Source organism: Mobula birostris, chromosome 8, assembly GCF_030028105.1.
Source record: "Mobula birostris isolate sMobBir1 chromosome 8, sMobBir1.hap1, whole genome shotgun sequence".
Taxonomy (NCBI): Eukaryota; Metazoa; Chordata; class Chondrichthyes; order Myliobatiformes; family Myliobatidae; genus Mobula; species Mobula birostris.
In genome coordinates this window covers 40,105,277-40,127,347 of record NC_092377.1, presented here as the reverse complement: position 1 = coordinate 40,127,347, position 22,071 = coordinate 40,105,277, and the positions used below count along the sequence as shown (strand labels likewise).

General features: G+C 42.4%; 1 long non-coding RNA gene across 1 annotated transcript in view; it reads right to left on the bottom strand.

Annotated features, from left to right (window-relative positions):
* Positions 1-22,071, bottom strand: part of LOC140202178 (uncharacterized) — a 78,668-nt gene that overhangs the window by 4,543 nt on the left and 52,054 nt on the right. The window contains exon 2 of the long non-coding RNA XR_011887020.1: positions 17,626-17,779. This is a non-coding gene — a long non-coding RNA (uncharacterized lncRNA). The remainder of the gene's footprint in view (positions 1-17,625; positions 17,780-22,071) is intronic.

Genomic DNA, 22,071 nt, shown 5'->3' with positions numbered 1-22,071 from the left:
GCCTCATCATGGCAGTAGAGGAGGCCATGTATGGACATATCTGAATGGGAGTAGGAAGCAGAGTTGAAGTGGTGGCTACTGGGAGATCCTGTCTGTTGTGGCGGATGGAGCGGAGGTGCTCGACGAAGTGGTCCCCCAATCTGCGTCGGGTTTCACCGATGTAGAGAAGCCCGCACTGGGAGCACCGGATGCAATAGATGACCCCAACAGACTCACAAGTGAAGTGTTGCCTCACTTGGAAGGATTGTTTGGGGCCCTGAATGGTGGCAAGAGAGGAGGTGTAGGGACAGGTGTAGCATTTACGCTTACAGGGATAAGTGCCGGGTGGGAGATCTGTGGGGAGGGATGTGTGGACCAGGGAGTGGTGGAGGGACCGACCCCTGCAGAAAGCGGAGAGGGATGGAGAGGGAAAGATGTGCTTAGTAGTGGGGTCCTGTTGAAGGTGGTGGAAGTTGCAGAGGATAATGTGCTGGATCCAGAGGCTGGTGGAGTGGTAGGTGAGGACAAGGGGAACTCTGTCACTGTTGTGGTGGCCGGAGGATGGGGTGAGGGCCGAAGTGCGGGAAATGGCGGAGATGCGGGTGAGGGCATCATCGATGACAGCAGAAGGGAAATCACGATCCTTAAAGAAAGAGGACATTTGAGATGTCCTGGAATGGAAAACCTCATCCTCGGAGCAGATGCGGCAGACACGGAGGAACTGGAAATAGGGAATGGCATTTTTGCATGTGGTGGGGTGGGAAGAGGTATAGTCGAGGTAGTTATGAGAGTCAGTGGGCTTGTAGAAGATGTCAGTGGACAGTCTGTCTCCAGAGATGGAGACCGAGAGATCGAGAAAGGGGAGAGAAGTGTCTGAGATAGACCAAGTGAATTTGAGGGCTGGGTGGAAGTTAGAGGTAAAGTCAATGAAATTGACGAGCTCAGCATGGGTGCAGGAAGCAGTACCAATGTAGTCGTCAATGTATCGAAGGAAAAATTGGGGAGCAGTACCAGAATAGGTTTGGAGCACAGGCTGTTCCACATAACCAATGAAGAGGCAGGCATAGCTAGGGCCCATGCGAGTTCCCATAGCTACACCCTTCGTCTGAAGGAAGTGGGAAGAGCCAAAAGAGAAGTTATTGAGTGTGAGAACCAGTTCCGCCAACCGGAGGAACTGCATGTGCATGTAATGAGAGCTGTATAACTCATCTCCTTCTACCTTTGGTCATGAACTTATCAATCACCCCTTGTACTACCATATCCTTCCTGCAGATTGTCTAACAATGTTTTGTATAGCTGTAACACGATGTCCTAACATACTCAATGCCTCGATTTATGAAGGCAAGTGCACTATATACTTTAGTTGTTACTGTTTCCACCTGTGTCACCACTACTTGTACTAAATGCCCTACCATTCTTTCAAAAGGAGATGCGATATATTGCAAAAGCAGGGAATCTGAGTGAAGAATCATGCACGTCCTTGTGTTGGAGACTCAGTACAGGAGAAATGGGTTGTTTGGTGGTTATAACAGCGATCACCACCACAGGTCTAGGCTGAAGCTCAATAATATGCCAAGGAAGTACTGTACTGTGACAGGGGCAGTACTGAGAAAGCACTGGACTCTTGGAAAGGTTAGTACTGGTGGATTGTTGCATTACTCACAAGAATGTTGCCATATGTGAGGGGCAACGTGGAGGGTTTGTTGCATTAATTAAGAGGCACTACAGGGATTGTTGCTTTAATTGAGGGGCAATACTGAGAAACGTTTGTATTGCTTATGAGGCAGTACTAAAAGATTGCAGTTTTCCTAGGGGAAGGAAGAAAATAGATGAATTGCTGCATTATTAGGGCAGTTCTAAAGGATTAGATCACCACTGGAGGTGCTGTTTTCAGGTGATGGATTGAACTGAAACCATGTCTGCTCTCTCTGTTAGATATAGAAGACCCCATGTCCCTATTTTGAAGAGTAGTGGAGCTATCCTCTATGCTTTATCTAATATCTACTTCATAAACAACATTAATGGATCAACGTACCTGAGCATGGAAGATATGGGGTGTCCAGGGAGAGGTAGCACCCCTGGTGAAGAGCTTGTCGTGCCCATTCTGGAGCAGCTCACTCACCATTGGGTCCCACTGGACACTCAGCTCTCACCTGTGGCTTCAAGTAGCTGCTTACCAGGCAACCCGGGACAGACCTTCAACAGGAGGACCAAACCAGGTGAACGTAACCTGAGGGCCATATCCCGCAGTGAGATCGGTACGTGCCTGGCCTAGCCTTCAAGTTCAGCTCCGGTGGACTAGGTGGATCAGTTCAAACGTGAAATCCAACGGCCAGGACAGAAGATCTGCAATGCTTCATGGAGAATGAAAGGCTTGGCGAGGCACAAAAGCAGTCACCTACTGCATCCAAGGAGGAGCTCAGTTGTGATGACTACTCATAACACTGGACCCGGGCTTCTGGGATTGAGAGTGGAATTGCCCAGTGCAACGGCTATTCCTCTTTTAAAAACTCCCCCACATGGGCTTCCTTGTCACCATTGGATACAACAGGACCACAAATCACCTGATCATTTAAACATTTCTTATTTCTGGTGTGATGGATATTCATCGTCTGGGGGAAGGAGGCGGGGGGCTTCTTTGCCAAGCTCAGCTTTCTAAACGTATATATAATTTGACACTTTTAAAGGTTCATGCTTCAAGATTGTATAATGTCATTTCCAGTTCACAAGTGTAAAAAAGAACAAAATAATTGCTATTGCAGACCTGATGCTGCACAAAAAACTCAGACAATAAGATAAAGAACACAATAATAAAAAACTCAATGAATATAAATACATAAGATAGCTTATTTACATTGATATGTATAGATAAAATGATGCTAGGCACAGGAGAGTCTGTACATAAGGTGTCTAACAGGAAATAATAAAGCAGTGGTGGTAGGGTGTGTAGAGGGGTGAGTTAGTGGGTGAAGTTGTTGATCATCCTTATTGTTAGGGGGAAAGTAACTGTTTCTGAGTATGGTGGTGCTGGCGTGGATGAATTATAGCCTCCTTCCTGATGGGAGCGAGCCAAGCAGTCCATGAGCAGGGTGGGTGGGGTCCTTATTGGCTGTTACTGGCCCTTTTCTGTATATATATGTCTTTGATGGCGGGTCGGCTGGTGGTAGTGATGTGTTGGGTAGTTTTGACTCCCTGTTGTAGAGCCTTCCTGTCCGCAGTTTCTATGCAGTTTGTTAGGATGCTCTCTACTGCACATCTGTAGAATGACGTGAGTAAAAATGTGCATTGTCCAGCTCTCTTCAGCCTCCTCAGAAATGAGAGGCATTGGTGAGCCTTCCTGATCATGTAGAATGTGTTCAGGGAACATGAGAGATGTGCACACCCAGGAGTTTGAAACTACTTGCAGTTTCCTCTGCTTTGCTGCCAATCTAAAGAGGGGGGTTTAGAGATTATAGCATTGTATTTTAGACTATAAGATATAGGAGCAAAATTAGGCCATTTGGCCCACTGAGTCTGCACTGCCATTTTCCAATTTTCCTCTCAGTCCTAATCTCTTACCTCCTCCCCATATCCCTTCATGCCCTGACCAATCAAGAATCTATCAGGCTGTGCCTTAAGTATACATAAAGACTTTGCCTCCACAACTGCCTGTGGCAACGAATTCCACAGATTCACCACTCCCTGACTAAAGAAATTCCTCCTCATCCCTGTTGTGAAAGGATGCCCCTCTCTCCAGAGGCTGTGTCCTCCCACCATAGGAAACATCCTTTCCACATCCATTCTACAAGGCCTTTCTCCATTTGATAGGTTTCAATGAGGTCACATATCATTCTTCTGAATTCCAGTGAACACAGGCACAGAACCATCAAATGCTCTTCATATGACAAGCTGTTCAATCCTGGAATAATTTTCGTTAAGCTCCTTTGAGCCCTTTCCAGTTTTAACACATCCTTTCTAAGATAAGAGGCCCAAAAATCTTCATGATATTCCAAGTGACGCCTCCCCAGTGCTTTATAAAATCTTAGCATTACATCCTTACTCTTGTATTCTAGTCTTCTTGAAGTGAATAGAAGAATTTCAGAGTTGTTTACTTTGATAACAAATGAACCTTGAGCCTTGAATGCCATCTTTGCCTTCCTCACTACAGACTCAACCTGGAAATTAACCTTTATGGAATCCTGAACACGGATTCCCAAGTCCCTTAGCACCTCAGATTTTTGTATTTTCTATCCATTTAGAAAATAGTCAACCTTTTCAATTCTTCTACCAAAGTGCATGACCATACACTCCCGACACTGTATACCATCGGCCACTTCTTTGCCCAATCCCATAATCTGTCTATGTCCTTCTGCAGCCTCTCCACTTTCTCAAAACTACCAGCTCCTCCTCCTGTCCTTGTATCATCTGCAAACTTTTTGAATAAGTTAAACTTCCAACCAATATTCTTATTTAGCTTCTTGACTTAAATGGGAGCCAGCCTTCAGTTTTTAATATAAATTGCAAACTGCAAGCAGTAAACAGTTTGAAGTTCAAAAGGCAGCTTTGCTAACAAGTACTGTCTATAGAGCAGGCATGTTGTCTCCACATCACCTGGTCTAATTGCTCAGGAAGTAACAATGGTTTGAAACAAGCCAAATTAAATAACCCAGGCATGCCAGCTGAGTTGTTTCATTCAAGGAGCCTTGCAGACTAGATGGAGACAATCATTTCACTTATTAAATAGCTGACTAGTTAATCTTCAGAAGATTTGTGTAGTCATGAAGTCATCTCCACAGCATTAAATGTGGATACCTGTGATCTCTGTCTCCAGAAGCTTTTAGACTACTTGTGTGAAAAGGTATCTGGAAAAATATCACGTGTGTGAAGTCATTCAAGTGTCAAGAAAGGTAGTATACATGTAGACAGATGTTCAGACTTTTTAGGAATTGTCCCAGAACATGAAGAAGAATGACTAAAATATGAGATGACTAGAATCTATTCTTCTGCTTTTGATATCTGAGATGGACAACTGGTTCATCTCCAGCTCTTTAGTATGTCTTTATACTTTTTAGAAATTGTACCTGTGTTTTGGAAATTCTTAATGTTTCAGAAATAGTTTGTAATATGGAAACCTTTTACTAGGTAGAAATCATCTGTGAGGTTTAAATGTGTTTTAAGAATGTTGTTTGGATCTAAACATGTATCACTGTAAATAAATGAACTGTGTTTAAACTAATTTGTTAGCTGGGGGAGTGTCTCCTTCTTGGTGGGGAGGGGGAGACCCACTGCTCTAATAGTGGGTATTGGCAGCTAAATTTGCCGTGGAGGATAAACAGAAAAGTGAAATAACTTTTGAAGATTGGGCAGTTACAATATTATCTCCCTTTAGTGATGGTATCTGTAGCTATCTATATTGGATAGGGCTTAAGGTTTTCATTTGCGTATGGAACTTTGCAGTCAGTAAAGCTAATATCATCACATTGGAGCTTTCTGTGTACAATTTCTCTCTCATTTCCTACCTTGTAACAGTGATCACACTTCAAAAATACTTCTCTGGTTGTAAAACATAATGGGATATCCTAAGAGGGATGTGAGAGTGTCACACAAAATGAAAGTCATTCTTTCCTTATCCTCTTAATCTCCACCACCCACATGATTCTGTGCATATTGATAATGAATGGAGCTGTATTACAAAGGGAAGAGGCTTCTGAGAGCCTTCAGAAGGCAGCAATCAGGACCTGGAGATCTAACATATTACAGTGACATCAGATTATTTTCTCATCAGCAGGCCGGCAGGTCCAGAGCCAGCAGTTGGCTGAACTGGAGTTCACCTTCATCGTTGATAACAGCTGGTGTGACATGCTGCAGCCTCCCCTGCCATCAATATTGGCAAAGGAGCTTGGTCCTTTTGTGACATTTCACCTTATAAGGAGAAGGCAGAGGAACCTAAAGGGAGACACTGTGCATTAGGTTAGCAGCCAATGGCCTCTGCCCAGTCGTGTGCAGAACAGAAGAATCTTCATTGATTTTCAGAGCCATATGATTCAAGTGATTAAACCATGGTTTGCTCAGACTGCAGGGATGCTACAATGCTCACCATTTACATTGCTTGTTCAGCCTGATTCAAAGCCTTTCTCTGGCACGCGTGCATCTCCAACAGTATGGCAGTAGCACTATCACATACTTGTCAACATCACCTAGCTATCTTCTAGCTGTGAAGGAACAGTGTCAACACCTTGTCACTGGTTAAGTCCACACTCTAACATCCATACTTGCCTTTTCATATTGGGAGAATGTTTCAGATATTCTCACAATGGGATCACTGTTGCTCAGTGCACTAATGGTTTGCTATTAAAGTGTGCTGGGAATCTATTAGAAATACAGTTAGTAGGTGCCTGTCCTGCTGCGCTTATTGAAATATGTCATGGGAGTTTTATCGGTGGCATGTGATCCCTTTGCTCTGAAGTTTGACATGTAAGTCTTAAGCTGAGTGCTTAATGGTTTTAAGTAAACAAATGTTTTAAAGCACCAAATATCTTCACTGAATTTAAATATGACAAGATTATGCACTTTGAAGGGAGCTATGTTGCTGGCTGTGTCTGTCTGATTTCCATGCCTGACATTTTGATGCTGCAGCTCACTGAAGTACAGTATTTCATTGCAACCTGAGACCTGCGTTGTCTATACTTGTTGTAAAAAGAATAGAGGATAAGTGGAAGGTTTGTGCAATATAGCGCGTCAGTCAAGGCTAGATACCACAACCCAGGAGACCAGCTTTCTGATTTCCCTCTCCTCTTTCATTGGGAGTAACAATCTGAAACACTGGTACTGGCCAGATGGCCAAATAGCTGAACTTTCCAGCTTTTATTCTCAGTTTCTAGCATCTGCTCCTTTTCCCTTCTTTAGTAAAAAGTGCTGGTTATCTATGGCCCACTTCATGGTCCACGAAAATTTCCAAGTAATGTCATGGATCAGGCTTTTGCCCATGGAATATTAAACCCACTATGTCAAGTTTTGATTTCTACCCCCCTCTGGTACCCCTCTTATTTCCCTTTCTTTCTCCTTTCCTATCCTTCCTTCTTCTTCAGCCCCTTACCTTTTCCACCTATCACCTCCCAGTTCTAATTTAATCCTCCCCTCCCCATCACCTGGCTTCTCCTGTCACCCTCTAGCATGCAGTCCTTCTCTCCACACACCTCCCACCACCTTATTATTCAGACTTTTCTTCTCCTTTCCAGACTTGATGAAGGATCTCTGCTCAAAATGTCTACTGTTTGTTCTCCTCCATAGATGCTACCTGACCTGCTGAGATCCTCCTGCATTTTGTGTATGTTGCTGTTGATTTCCAGTTAGTACTGACCTCATCTGGGACAGAATGAAAAATAAAGATGAAGAAATTTCTTCGGAGAAGCTTTCATGTCCTTTCTAGGATGTTCCAAAGCATCAAACAGTCAGTGAGGTACTTTTGAAGCATAGTCATGAATCCAGTGTAGGAAACCCAGCAGCAAATCTGCACACAGACAGTCCCCACAATTAGTGATGTGACAATGACCATAAAATTTGCTTCGGTACTGTCAATTGACACCTCTGTATTGATGCTGGCTGCAATCCATTCCCCCTCAATGGATCTTGTCCACCCAGTTCAGCAAACAAAACAGGCCTCAATTTAACAATTCTGCTGAAGTCGCTTTGATAATGCAGCAGTTCTCCAAGACTGTTCAATATTCAGTGGTTAGTCTCCGGAGTGGGACTCAAAACTATAATCTACTGAGTTAGATACTAGAACACTACCCACTGTGCCACAGTTAATGCTTGACAGAAAATGTACCACAACTTACATTTAGCATGATGTGCCATTATAGGAGGGGTGATGATGCAGAACACAAAGAGCAATGAAAGAAAATGGAGCGGCCATACCAGAGGCTGTAGTGGCAAGCAATCTTGAGTGCTGCCATAGATCAGGTACTCTGAAACATTATGTATTCTTAGTCCCAGAAATTCTGCTAGAGAATGGAAAGGTGTCACGCAGTACCTCTACTCAAAAGCAGTGAGAGGACAATCCAGTAACTTTAATGATTCAAACTATTTAGCCTAGACCACCTGGGGTGTATGGGGTGTCCAGGGAGGGGTAGCACCTCTGGTGGTGGGCTTGTCATGCTCCGTCCAGAGGCAGCTCATCCACCTTTGGTCCCTACCTGCCACCCAGCTCTCACCTGGGCTCCAAGTAACTGTTTGCATGTGACAGTGGCCACACCCCAGTACGCTGCTCCAACAGGCGAATTAAATCAGGTGAGGGTAGCCAGGAACCTCCAACTCCGGTTATACAGGGATATGGCTACCCCAGCATGTGAAACCAGTTCTGGTGGACTGGGAAGATAAGATCAACTACAAGATCCAACGGTCGGGAAGGCAGTGCTGCAACACTTCGTGGAGAGTGAGGGGCAGGACAAGGCACAGAAGGTGTCATGGCTATCCACTGCAACTGAGGAAGTCTTCAGTTGGGACAATTTTTTTTCCATTGGACCAAGATTTTTGAGGCTAAGAGAGTGGAACTGTCCCAGTGTAATGGCTTTTTCACTATAAAACTCTTCCCGCACAGATTACGTCATCATCGGAAAACAATGGGAACCAACACCTGATGTAAAGCTGATGGAAGTGGCCTGACTATTCATTTAAAATTTAACTACTTACCTGTGAGGATAGAGTGGCCAAATCAAGAGGCTGATGCCTGTCACAGATTAAATCCAGAGTGTTAGCCTGTTACTCGGAGTGAACTCATCCCTTTGGAGAATCAGTGACGTTGGAAGTTGAATCTGGTGCAGGATATGCAGGAATGTAGGCAAATGTGGTGAGATGTGCAACCTAGACACTTGGCTACTTAAGATAACCTTGGCTACTGAATAGATATTGGACAGTGAAGGGGATTGTCTAAGGTTACAACAGGATCCAGATCAACTGGGTATTGGAATAGCAAATAGAACTTAACTCAGACAAGTTTGAAATGATGCATTTTGGGAAAGTTAAACCAGGCCAGGGCATGCTCAGTAGATGGCAGGGTCCTGTGGAGTGTTAATGAATAGAGGAGACCGACACAGATTCCTGAAAGTGGTATACAGAGTGACAATGAAGGCGCATTGGCTGAGGCACTGAGTACAGGAGATGGGATGCCATGTTACAATTGTACAAAGTGTTGGTTAGGCTGCACTAACCAAGTATTATGTGCAGTTCTGGACACTGCAGTTATAGGAAGGATGTGATTAAGCTACAGAGGATGCATGGAAGATTTACAAGAACACCATCTGGACTGGAGAGATTAGATAAACTGGGCATGCCTTCCCGCACCATAGGAGGCTGAGGGGTAACCTTACAGAGATTTACAAAATCATGATGAACTTAAATAAAATGCATTGTCAGTCTTTCCCCCAAGATGAGGGAATTTAAAACTAGAAGGCATACATAGATTGAAGGAGAGAGGGGAAAAATTAAGGGGATTTACGGGTGAGCTTTTCACAGAGAAGTTGGTGGGTATGTGAAACAGGCTGCCAGAGGAGATGGTGGAGACAAGTACAAGTAAACAAGGATAGGAAAAGTGAAGAGGAATATGGGCCAAACACAGGCAAATGAGGTGAGCATAGATTGGTGTCTTTGCTGGCATGGACAACGAGCAATTCCATGCTGTATAGCTCTATGAGTTTATGAATGTACTGTATGACTCTATAAAAGTGAAGACTGCTGTACCCAGGAGCTTTTGGTTATGTGAAAAGAGTCAGTTAACAGGTGTTTAACAGCTAGTTTCAAAAACAGAATTTATCATGACAGGAGAGAATAGACCCACAAACTTAATAGTGGGAGCAATACTGACACAAATTGGAAGTGTGCTGCCTCACTAGTAGCTTAGTATGTTTGCCCACTTTATGTCTGTAAAACAGAGCAATTTCTACCCCGTTGTAATTAGTTTTTAACACATTCCTTTTTGAAGCAGCACAGTTGTGCTGACAGTAGAGCTTGGGTCCAATCAAGACTAAACAATACAGTGTACATGCTCTCATTGTGACAGAGTGGACTCCCCCCCAGTTCCTTTGGTTTCCTCCCACATCCACAAGGTGGTCACGGTAAAGTGTGTAGATACAGTTAGCTAAGCTAAACTGAATGCGACTAGACTCCTGGTTTTTGATGTTTGATATCCTATGTGTTGTTCGCTTGCTTTTTGCTGTTTGCACAATTTGTTCTTTTTTTGCTCGTTGGGTGTTTGATGTTTTCTTGAACAGGTTCCATGATGTTTCTTTGTTTAGGGCGGCCTGCAGGAGGACAAATCTCAGAGTTGTGTCCTGTATACACACTTTGATAATAAATGTACTTTGAATCTTTGAATCCAAGGGGAGCTGATGAGAACATAGGGAGAATAAAATTGCATTTGTGCAAGATTAGTGCAAATGAGTGACATGGACAGGTGATGAGGTGATGCAGAAATCATTCACTGGTGTAGAAATCCCATCACCAGTGTCTTCAGATTAATCAGCTTCATGAGGTGAAGTTCACATGTTCATTGTGAGGGCAGTGTTAGGGAGCCTTTGCTGTTTTCCAGAAAACTGCTTTTTTTTGTAGAACGAGCTTTTCAAACTGTTTCTTGCAAATTATGAGCAGAAAAGCATTTAATTTACAAATGACTGATACAGTTTTAAATCAAAAGTTTAGCTTCTAATTACCTGGTGCTATAACGGTTTGTAAACTAAACCAAATGCACATGCATCGTTTGAAAGTAAACACTGTAGAATTACAAAGATAAAATAAAATACTGCAGATGTTGGAGATCTGAAATAAAATAGTAAATGCTGGGAATACTCAGGTCAGGTCAATGATAAAAATATTGAAGTTAGCAACTAAGCTGGATAAATGTTCATCAGGTTACTTTAACTGTTTTTGTTTTAACAAGTAACCTGTAATCCAAGTCTGACAATACTCTAATCCCCACAGCCCACCACCTGCCAATAGCCTCAGGAAAAACCAGCAGTCTTATCAATTGATATTAACTTCCCAAGCCCACATCTATCCCATGCCTTTTCCTCTTTCCCGTCCTACCATTTCAGCTGCTGTAACCATTGGGGCCATGATCTCAACAAATGACAGGAGTCTGCACTGGAAAGTCCACATGCTCCCTGGGTCCTACGTGCAGTGGAATAAAGCCGATGGATAGTCTTTTTTTTTCCCCAAGCCCTCATGCCAAGTTTTAGTGCAATCAGTATAATGTAATTTAAGGAGGCAAATTTGTCAATATTATTTGAGAAAGATTGCATTTCATATCTAAATTTTGTGGTTCAAATCTTAAAATTCTCAGTGGCTGTGAATCACATGGGAGCAGTGCCAGTTCACAGCCTGTCCATTTTGAAATTGGGATCATAGACTGTAGTGTCAATTGAATTAAGCAAATAAGCAGTGTAGCTTCTTGACAAAATTTATAAATAATATCTGCATCTCGAATTTTTGCTATAGTTTGTCTTTTAATAAGACAGCAGTTGTGGCTCTACATCAAACCTCCGACTTAACATGAGAAACCTGCAGTTTATGGGTAAACCTACAATTCATTTTGTGGTTATCCAGGAGAATATAGTAGTTTTCATAAGCAAAACATTTTTGTTATGAAAAGAATTCAAGAAGAGATATAATTTTAAGAAATCCTGAGACAGACAAATCTTGTAGAGCTGCTTTGTACACAAACTTGTTCCTATTTGTTACTTTTTCTTTCTCCTATCATACATACCAATAGGTGTCCCACTGATCAAGTCTGGTAAACTCTTTGTTTCTAGAAAGTTCAATAAGTGCTGGTTTACTTCTTTCTTGTTCTTTACTTTAGTTTTGTTCTTTTATGAAGGCAGCTAGACTTAAATAGGCAAACCATAGAGGATGCAGTCCTAATGTAGGCAAATCGGATCAGTGAAAATGGGCAAAATGGTAGAAATGGACACGGAGGGTCTGAGGGACAAGGGAGTGATCCCTGCAGAAAGCAGCAAATGGGGGTGGGTGGGAAAGATGTGCTTGGTGGTGGGATCCCATTGGAGGTGGCGGAGGTTTCGGAGAATTATGTACTGGATGCGAAGGCTGGTGGGATGTTAGGTGAGGACAAGAGGAACCTTGTTCTATTCCATGGCCTTCTGTCTCTTTCACCAATCAACTTCCCAGCTCTTTACTTCTTTCTTCCCCCTCCAGGTTCCACTTATCACCTTGTGTTTCTCTCTCCCCTCCCCTCAACTTTTAAAACTACTCGTCAGCTTTTTTCTCCAGTCCTGCCGAAGGGTTTCAGCCCGAAATGTCAACTGTACTCTTTTCCATAAATGTTGCCTGGCCTGCTGAGTTCCTCCAGCACTTTTTGTGTTTCACTGAAATACATAATAAATATAGAGAAAAAAACCTGATTTATATTAAGTATATATCTGTTTATTAAATAATTAAGTTAAAATAAGTAGTGCCAAAAAAGAAATAAAAAATTTGTGAGGTAGTGTTCATGGGTTCAATGTCCATTTAGAAATCAGAAGAAGCTGTTCCTGAATTGTTGAGTGTGTGCCTTCAGGCTTCTGTACCTCCTTCCCGACAGTAACAATGTGAAGAGGGCGTGTCCTGGTGGGGGTCCTTAATGATGGACGCCGCCTTCCTAAGGCACCGCTCCTGGAAGATACCTTGGATGCTACAGAGGCTAGTACCCATGATGAAGCTGACTAATTTTACAAGTTTATGCAACTTACTTCGATCATGTGTAGTAGCCCCCACCACCCCCATACCCATACCAGACGGTGATGCAGCCAGTCAGAATGCTCTCCTCGGTATAATTCTAGAAGTTTTTGAGAGTTTTATTTAGAACATAGAATAGTAAAGCACAGTACAGGCCCTTCGGCCCACAATGTGCTGACCCTCAAACCCATCTAAGCCCCAACCTTAAATTCCTCCATGTACCTGTCTAGTAGTCTCTTAAACTTCACTAGTGTATCTGCCTCCACCACTGACTCAGGCAGTGCATTCCACGCACCAACCACTCTCTGAGTAAAAAAACCTTCCTCTAATATCCCCCTCGAGCTTCCCACCCCTTACCTTAAAGCCATGTCCTCTTGTATTGAGCAGTGGTGCCCTGGGGAAGAGCCGCTGGTTATCCACTCTATCTATTCCTCTTATTATCATGTACACCTCTATCATGTCTCCTCTCATCCTCCTTCTCTCCAAAGAGTAAAGCCCTAGCTCCCTTAATCTCTGATCATAATGCATACTCTCTAAACCAGGCAGCATCCTGGTAAATCTCCTCTGTACCCTTTCCAATACTTCCACATCCTTCCTATAGTGAGGCGACCAGAACTCGACACAGTACTACAAGTGTGGCCTAACCAGAGTTTTATAGAGCTGCATCATTACATCGCGACTCTTAAACTCTATCCCTCGACTTATGAAAGCTAACACCCCATAAGTTTTCTTAACTACCCTATCCACCTGTGAGGCAACTTTCAGGGATCTGTGGACATGTACCGCCAGATCCCTCTGCTCCTCCACACTACCAAACCAAATCTCCCTAACTCCGAATGTAACAAACCAAATCTCCCTAACTCCGAATGAAAGACAGCCGCTGTCTTGTCTTCCTTCTAGCTGCATCAATATATTGTGTTCAGATTAGGTCCTCAGTGATATTCTCTGCACTCCTGATCACTGTATGAGGATTGGTTTGTACTCCCTCATCTTACCCTTCCTGAAGACCACAATCAGCTCTTGGGTCTTGGTGTCGTTGAGTGCATGGTTGTTGCTGCAACACCACTCAACTAACTGGTATATCTCACTCCTGTAAGCCCTTTCATCACCGTATGAAATTCTACCAACAATTTTGCCAACAAGGACTCAGGAAATCAAAATAATATTACTGGATTGTCACTTGCCAAAGAGGATACATGAATGTTTATCAGTATTTGTGAATCTCAAACAGTTTGGATGTCAAAAAGACTTGTGAAGTAAGAAAATATATTAACTACCATTTTATTGATTATATTTACAAATAAGCTCCCCACTTTTCAGCTGTGGCATTAAATGACAAGTGACCGAGTCTGAGGAAATGCCCTGTTTTTGTTGCCCTATCATAGGGAAGATGTGGTTCCACTGGAAAGAGTTCTGAGGAGATTCACAAGAATGTTTCCAGAACTAGGATGCTTGAGTTGGCTAGGTTGGCCAGGCTGGGTTTTTATTCCTTGGAATGTACGAGAATGAGTGTTTAAAATAATGAGAGTCATAGGTAAAGGATGATGGCAGTCTTTCCCCCCAATAGGGAAATCCAAAACACTGGTTTAGGGTGAGAGGGCAAAAACTTAAAAGGGATCTACGGAGCAACTTCTTTATGCAGAGGGAGAAAGGGCTTGGAGTGCTGTGGGCCAAAGGTAGGAAATTGGGACTAGGTGGATTGAAATTGACTGGATGGGCTGAAAGGCTTGTATCTGTACTATATTGTTCTATGACTCTCATCCTGCTATATTCGATTCAGTATGAATAGCTAGAATCATGTAGTGTTTACGGAAGTAGCCAGTAGCCAGGATTTCTGTCTGTTTGTTGACTGAACTGTGTGTATATTCCAGTGTTCCACACTGTGGTTTTAGCTACTGCACACATTCTAACAGGGGGCTCTTTTAGAACAAATTTATCATTCCATTCCTATTGCAACTGCTGAACCTTCAAAATGTAGCACAGAGATTAATTTATCTCCCACATTCCTGAATCTGATAGCTCATATTGTCCCATTTGCTGCTGAGCACCTCACAAAGCAATTGGCAACAACAAGCTATTTTGCCTTGAGAAGTACCATAGACACCAGACTGAACTGAGTCGTGTTCGTACTTGGCATTTCTTTTAGTTGTACTACTTGGTCATATACTTCCACTTGATGGAAAAAGTGTTTAGAAAGGAGGGATTGAAGTATGTAGCAGAGTAGGGTAGAGATAGTTGTAGATTTGTGGATATTGCTGACTTGAACAACAAGAACACAAGAAAATTGAAGCAAGATTAGCTGCCGGCACCTCATTGCCCAGCATGGCTGATCAATATTGGCCTCAGTACCTCTTCTGTGCCAGTTCCCCATCACCCTCAATTCTTCAAGCTTTTGAATTTCATCTACCTCCAAATATATCTAATGATCTAGCTTCCATCACCCTTGGGCTCAGAGAATTCCAAAGGTTCACACCCTCTGAGAGAAGAAATTTCTCAGCAACTCAGTTATAAAAGACTGACCCCTTCTCTTTGTAAATATGTCTTTCATAACTGTCCCCCTAGTGAAAGCATCTCAACGTTTCTGCCACTGCCTGCAGGCGGTTTGCATGTTCTTCCCGTGAACGCATGGGTCTCCTCCAGGTGCTCCGGTTTTCCCAAGTCCAAAGACATCCTGGTTGGTAAGTTATTTATTCATTGTAAATTGTACAGTGCTTAGGCTAGAGTTAAATCGGGAATGCTGGCCAGAAGTGCCTACTCTGCACTCTATCTCAATAAATTAATAAACATCTTCTCTGTCAAACCCTCTTAGGATCTCTTATGTTTGAAAAAGGTTGTGCTTCATTCTTCTACAATCCAAGGTATAAAGTTCTAACTTGACCAGCCTCTATTGAGTGTTGTAATCATTACTTTAGGCTTCCTGATGTGGAGATCAGGAGCAAGAACAGTGATCACGTCACCATCGGCTACATTTCTCTGCTTTGACAGGATGATAGATCAGTCTCTGGACTTGCTGCTGGCGAGGCACCTGGGTTACAGGTGGGATGTTCTCAATAAACTGATCTCTGAAGAGCAAAATAAGAAGCAGATTTTGAAGAATTTTGCCGGGTCCCTCTCAGTGAGTGCATGATTCTTCAAGCTAAACTATTTCTCACATTTCTGTAGAATGCACATCTGGAGAGACAGATCTAGTGGGCAAGGCCTCAGCCAAATGTGTTGAGAAGGCTACAGTATGACTCAGACTCAGATTCAGATTCATTTATTAATCACATACTGTATACATCAAAACATACAGTGAAACGGGCCGTTTGTGTTAACAACCAACCTAACGTGAGCATCTTCTGAGGACAGCCCGTAAGTGTCGTTACACATTCCGGCACCAACATAGCATGCCCAAATTGTTCAGCAGATCAACACAAGCAACACCACCACCAGCAACAGAAAATTAAACCTCATTTGTCCCTCCCACCTTCCCACCCACTACTTACACACACAGACAATCCTTTTACCCCAGGACCACCGATCTCCAGTGGACTCGTGGACTTGCTGCTGACTTCTCCAGTGGACTTACAGGCTGACAGACCCAGCACTTCAGCCACGGGGCCTTGACTTCTGGACTTCAGGCCTATGGGCTTTAACCTTCAGTGTTGACCCCAGGACTTGCTGAAGACAGACCCTGAACTCCAGGCCTTGAATTTCAGATGTGCCAATGATTGGACCCCAAAATACAGGCCTCGACCTCTGGACTCACCAACTTCCATTACTAGGGTGTAAGTGGGCCTTGTTCTCACACAGACTTTCGATCCCAAGACCCGCCAGCCTGGGGGTCTCATTGACCTGGGGGCAGGGGGAGGGCCACCAGCCCTCATCCTCATTGGACTTCATCCACAGCGTTTGCCCACCGGTTATCTGTCAACAGATGCCCTTTGTCGCACACCCATGTCATTGGCTTTCAAGCATGGAGCACAGAACAGAGGCCTAGATTGCAGACTGACCTCTAACTCTCACACATCACTGTTCCTAAACCCCAACCTGACCACTAATTCCCCTCTTTGTTACCAAAACCACCCCTATGAACCTTAAAATCAACTAAGTCTGAACCATAATGGCACAGCTGCGATTTCTGTCAAAGTCTGAACCATAACTTTGACAAAAATCACAGCCGTGCCATTATGAACACCCTCACAAGTTTGCAGAACTTCTAACAATTTTTTTCAGTGTGAAAAACTGAGCTCTTGTTGCTTCATCTATCTCTCATGATTTCTCTTAATCATAATTAATATTTGCAAATTCATGAATGTTGAGGTAATCATCTCAAGTTGGCATATTCTTATTACTGAGGGTTATTAATTTATAAGAAATTAAACAATTCGCTTAGTCAAGTGCAGAATAAACAAATTATCAAAGCAACACAAACACTTTCAAAAGATTAGAGATGTAATATCTGAGGCTATGGAAATGTTGTTGGGCATCACGAAAATCCAGGAACTGTTTGATTTAATTGTGCATTGTCAGATTGTACCAGAGACTATGTGTGACTAACCCTGCTGTTGCTCGACCTTTGCATTCAGTGGCAGGGGCCCCTCTCTTCTCTCAGGAGATTGATCCTGTACACAATATTCCAGATGCAGGCTCACCACAGAAATGTATAATTGGAGCAAGGTGTCTCTTCAAAAATAAAGTTCCTAATTGCTAGCTGAACCTGCACATTAACTTTCAGTGACTTGTGCATGAGGACAGCCAGATTTCTCTGCATTTCACCTTTCAATCTTCCATCATTTAAAAAACACTTTGCCATAATAATTTTTTTCTAATATGACCTCATATTTTTAAACATTTTAGCTGCCATGTCTTGCCCATTTACTTGACCTGTCTATATCCTCTTGGATCCTCCCTGCATTTTCCCCATTGCAAATTCATCAATATATTTGGATATATTATTCTTACCCTTTCATCCACAATTTCATCAGCACTCTGTTCAGGTGTAATGCTTGACCGATGGAGGCAATTTGGCAAATTTTCTGTGTGCAGTTTGGCCCCTCTGTTCGTTTAGGGCAACGTGTCACTCAACTTTTAGGCAATTAATTCATCATGTAATATCCTGTGATGTACAAAGGAGGAAAAAGCTCTAATTAAATATATTTTTACTACTTTTTACTTACACATATAGGTTTCTTGGCTTTCTTTCGAACAGTTTGTTTGATCTTTTCTTAGACTTATGAAGAGAATTCAGTTTTATATATTCTCAATGCTCTGGAGTGGGAAAACGTGCTAGAAAGCGGGGCATGAGAGCCATTAATATGCTTTAGCCTTGACCATTGCATAATTCCTAAGAAAAAATGGGTCCTGAATCTGTGCCAGTGGATGGATGGATAAAGTGGCACATGCACTTACAAGCAAGTTAAATATTTAGTGACTTCACAGTGTCAAGAGACTGCAGGAAACTGCTCCCATTGTCTGTATGTAAATGAAAAATTAAACCTGCTAACCAAAGCAAACAGTGAAGCATTTTTTCCATGTGTGTAGATTTTCAATCAAAGTTTGCCTTTGGTCCCCAGTTATGTTTCTAAGTTAGAAAATTATGGAAACAATGAAATCCTTGTGCTATGTAGTGAAGAAATGTTATTCATTATGCCCTGGAGACTGGATAAAGAATTGGGTTAGAATGCTATGCGTTCACCCCGGGAAAGCAGCCCAAATCATTAGAGTTAAAATTCTCTTTCATTTTGTCTGGAAGAGTCTTACATGAGGTTGGGCCAATGTCAACAGTTTATAATGGAGTACTCCGAAATAACAGAATGGCTCATAATTCCCCAGAACATTTACAAGCTTGTCAAAAAAGCTAATAAAGCACATAGGGAGCAAAGATTCCTTTTGATATAAAGGGCGCATCTGCTTGATGTTGTGGTCATAAACACTGTGAAAGTTTCCCCCTTTATGACTGGTGGCACCATTCCTGGTATAATAGAGGTGCCTCATGCTTACATTGGATGACAAAATGGAAATAAAAAGTTCCTTGTACAGAATCTCATTGATAAGTATCACCATAAACCATGATTTACATGAGAAACCACAATAAAGTTGTGAAGGAATTCACATTGGTAGTTTGAAATTGGTAGGGAAAAAGTCAATGCCACAAAGATATTTTTCAGTCTGAGGAGATGCCTGAGAGAGAGACCTGGTGTTGTGAGATGGATTGTAAGTGGCTGCTCTTCCACACGCTGAGCAGCTATTCCATCAGTCGGTTTCATTAAATATCTTGTAGAAGTGGGAAGTTCATCCCACTTATGCCTTGATCCCCATTCATTTTGCAATTTCTGCCCACTTATGGTCCCCGTAATTGATTCTTTTGACAAGATTTCACATTGGCTTTCCACACTTTCCAAAAAAAAGATGTTGTTCACCTTTCACCTTTCATTACCTTTTCATGATTTCCCTGGGCTTTTCCATCACCATTGCAAATTTCCCATATTCCAGTGGAAGGATCAGAGAAGATGACAAGTAATCACAGTTGTGAAATGGAGGGGAGGGAAAAGCCACTGGTCCCCTTGTAAGACACTAAATAAGCAATCTTGCTGATCCTTGCCCATTTCAAAAGCAGTAAAGCTTCTGAACATTGGTGCCACCTGTCAATTACATAATTAACCCTTAGCTCACATGCCCTGAACATTCTGTGACCTTCCTCGGTACTGAACCAAACTAGGAAGCCTCTTATTCACTTCCCAAAAGTCAGTTGTTGGAATAGTTAAGAGAGGAAAGATGACATCTGTTTTATGCTACAGCACAAAAGCAAAAATTACCCTATTGTGGGCAACCCCACAGGAAGTGTTGGTATATGATTTAAGTACATCAAGGTGTCATCCCTGATTAACAGGCAAAAAACTCTTCCTGACTCAAAGGTCTTGGATTCAGCCTCTTTTCCTGGACTTGGCACAATCTAAGACAAAACTTCAGCGCAGGAAATGCCAGTTAGTTTGAAGCATATTTCAGTTCAGTGTCCAGAAATTCAAATCAAGTAACACTTTATAACCATCATCCTTTATTTTTTTCTTTCCCAGAGTGAAAAGCAGTAACAACTATTTCCAGTTTATTCCCTGCTGAACACTCCTTTTGGAGCACTGTGGGGGAACTTGGAACACAATGTCTGTTGTTGGGCAATCGTTGGCCAACTGGGTCCTCCCAATGCTACGGTGGGCTGGAACTTCAATAAATCAACTCCTAAACATATTTTTAACCACATAAAGCTCTGGATATATTAAAGATATATAAAAACTTTTAATGAAATTGCTAGAAAATGCAGGAAGTTTGGGAGAGTTTTAGAATTCAGTAAATATGATCAAGAAATCATGAAGGGAAGATAGAATAGCAGGAAAAGGAGAACAGACCATAATTTTGGTATAGGGTTACATAAACAAAATGACCAGCATTGTAAAATGATGTTCCTTTTCAGAACATACAGGGGAACTAGTAGAATGGAATAAGCAAAAAGCAGATATTTTGTGTCCGTCTTCATGGAGCAGCACACAAACATCTTTCAGAAATAATGGACAGACATGCCTCAAGTGAAAATGAGGAAATTAAAAGAAATATTCTCAAATATCACCAGAGAAGTGAATAAGCCTGAAAACTAGTAAGGCCCCAGGACTGAAGTTCTGAAGAAGGGCCATGGCCTGAAACATTGACTGTTTATTCAGTTCCATAGATAATAGACAATAGACAATAGGTGCAGGAGTAGGCCATTCAGCCCTTCAAGCCAGCACCACCATTCACTGTGATCATGGCTGATCATCCACAATCAGTACCTTTTTCCTGCCTTCTCCCCATATCCCTTCACTCTGCTATCTTTAAGAGCTCTATCTAACTCTTTCTTGAAAGAATCCAGAGAATTGGCCTCCACTGCCTTCTGAGGCAGAGCATTCAACAGAACCACAACCCTCTGTGTGAAAAAGTTTTTCCTCAACTCCGTTCTAAATTGTCTACCTCTTATTCTTAAACTGTGGCCTCTGGTTCTGGACTCCCCCAACATCGGGAACATGTTTCCTGCCTCTAGCGTGTCCAATCCCTTAATAATCTTACATGTTTCAATCAGATCGCCTCTCATCCTTCTAAATTCCAGTGTATACAACCCCATTCGCTCCAATCCTTCAACATATGACAATCCAGCCATCCCGGGAATTAACTTCGTGAACCTACGCTGCACTCTCTCAATAGCTAGAATGTCCTTCCTCAAATTTGGAGACCAAAACTGTACACAATACTCCTGGTGTGATTTCACCAAGGCCCTGTACAACTGCAGAAGGACCTCTTTGCTCCTATACTCAACTCCCCTTGTTATGAAGGCCAATATGCCATTAGCTTTCTTCACTGCCTGCTGTACCTGCATGCTTACTTTCAGTGACTGATGAACAAGGACACCTAGATCTCGTTGTACTTCCCCTTTTCTTAACTTGACACCATTCAGATAGTAATCTGCCTTCCTGTTCTTGCCACCGAAGTGGATAACCTCACATTTATCCACATTAAACTGCATCTGCCATGCATCTGCCCACTCACCCAACTTGTCTAAGTCACCCTGCATTCTCATAACATCCTCCTCACATTTCATTCTGCCACCCAGCTTTGTGTCATCTGCAAATTTCCTAATGTTACTTTTAATCCCTTCATCTAAATCATTAATGTATATTGTAAATAGCTGTGGTCCCAGCACCCAGCCTTGCGGTACCTCACTAGTCACTGCCTGCCATTCGGAAAAGGACCCATTAATATTTATTCTTTGTTTCCTGTCTGCCAGCCAATTTTCTATCCATGTCAGTACCCTACCCCCAATACCACTTGCTCTAATTTTGCACACTAACCTCCTATGCGGGACCTTATCAAAGGCTTTTTGAAAGTCCAGGTACACTACATCCACTGGCTTTCCCATGTCCATTTTCATAGTTAAATTCTCAAAAAATTCCAGAAGATTAGTCAGGGATGATCTCCCCTTCGTAAATCCATGCTGACTCGGACCTATCCTGCCACTGCTATCCAAATATGCCGCTATTTCATCTTTTATAAATGATTCCAGCATCTTCTCCACCACTGATGTCAGACAACTGGTCTATAATTGCCTGTTTTCTCTCTCCCACCTTTCTTCAAAAGATGCTGCCTGACCTGCTGAGTTCCTCCAGCATTTTGTGTGTGTTGCTTTGGATTTCTAAGTATCTGCAGACTTTTTCATGTTTATGTAAAATAAGAGTTTTTTACAAGCAGAAACTTAAGCTAACCTTTTATTACATTTTAATGGCTTTGTTGTGCTTGCTAACTACCATAAATTTAATTAACATAAGTAGAAATGCAACAAATTATAGAGTCTCTTAGAGTTTAAGAGACTACTAGACAGGTATATGGAGG